Source organism: Grammomys surdaster, unplaced genomic scaffold (assembly GCF_004785775.1).
Source record: "Grammomys surdaster isolate TR1022 unplaced genomic scaffold, NIH_TR_1.0 1164, whole genome shotgun sequence".
NCBI lineage: Eukaryota > Metazoa > Chordata > Mammalia > Rodentia > Muridae > Grammomys > Grammomys surdaster.
In genome coordinates, this window is record NW_021605583.1 from 7,319,071 (window position 1) to 7,319,883 (window position 813).

The following is an 813-nucleotide window of genomic DNA, read 5'->3' on the forward strand; positions in this document are numbered from 1 at the left end:
ATGGATGGATGGATGGATGTGTGGATGGATGGATGGATGGATGGATGAGTGGATGGATAGGTGGATGGATGGGTGCATGGATGGATGGGTGGATGGATGGATGGGTGGATGCATGGATGGAGAGATTCCTAAACAGATGAATAACTAATAAAAAGTAATTGAAAAATGAGTCAAGAGAAGGATAAGAGAGAGGGAGAGAGACCAGAGGGAGGAAGGAGAGAGGAAGGAGAGACTTAGACAGTTTGTAGGTGAGTGAGTGACTTACAAAGGTTTGCTAATGGAGACTTGGCATCTGACTGTTGCTACAAAGCCCTGGCCTGTGGAACTTGCTGCTCCCTCCAACCCTGCCATCACCATCTTCAAATGTCAATCTGCACCTAATGCCTCAAGACGCTGACAGTACCTGGCTCTCTCCTGAGTCAGCATGGGCCTGCTCCAACACATCCCAGGCCTTGGGCTGGCGGATGGATGATGGAAGTACACAGATGGACCGTAGGAAGATGGATAGATTACAGGTCTTGGAGTAAGCCATTCTCAGTTGTCCTACGTTGGGAGGGGAAGCAGGTTCAAGGGCTTTGATGCACATGGGATAAAGAGATGCCATTGTCTCTTCCAAAAGTCCTTTCCTCTGATCTGAGGCCTCACAGTTCATGCCTCGGTCCTAGCACCTACCTGTCCCACAAGAGACATGTAGCTCAGACCTGCCTGTATTTGTCAGTGTTAGTTCATCCTCACCTACTCCTGAGTACTACTGCGTGCCTGGCATTGAGCAGGGACCCATCATACGGACAGGACTGAGGAGCTGCAGTGTCC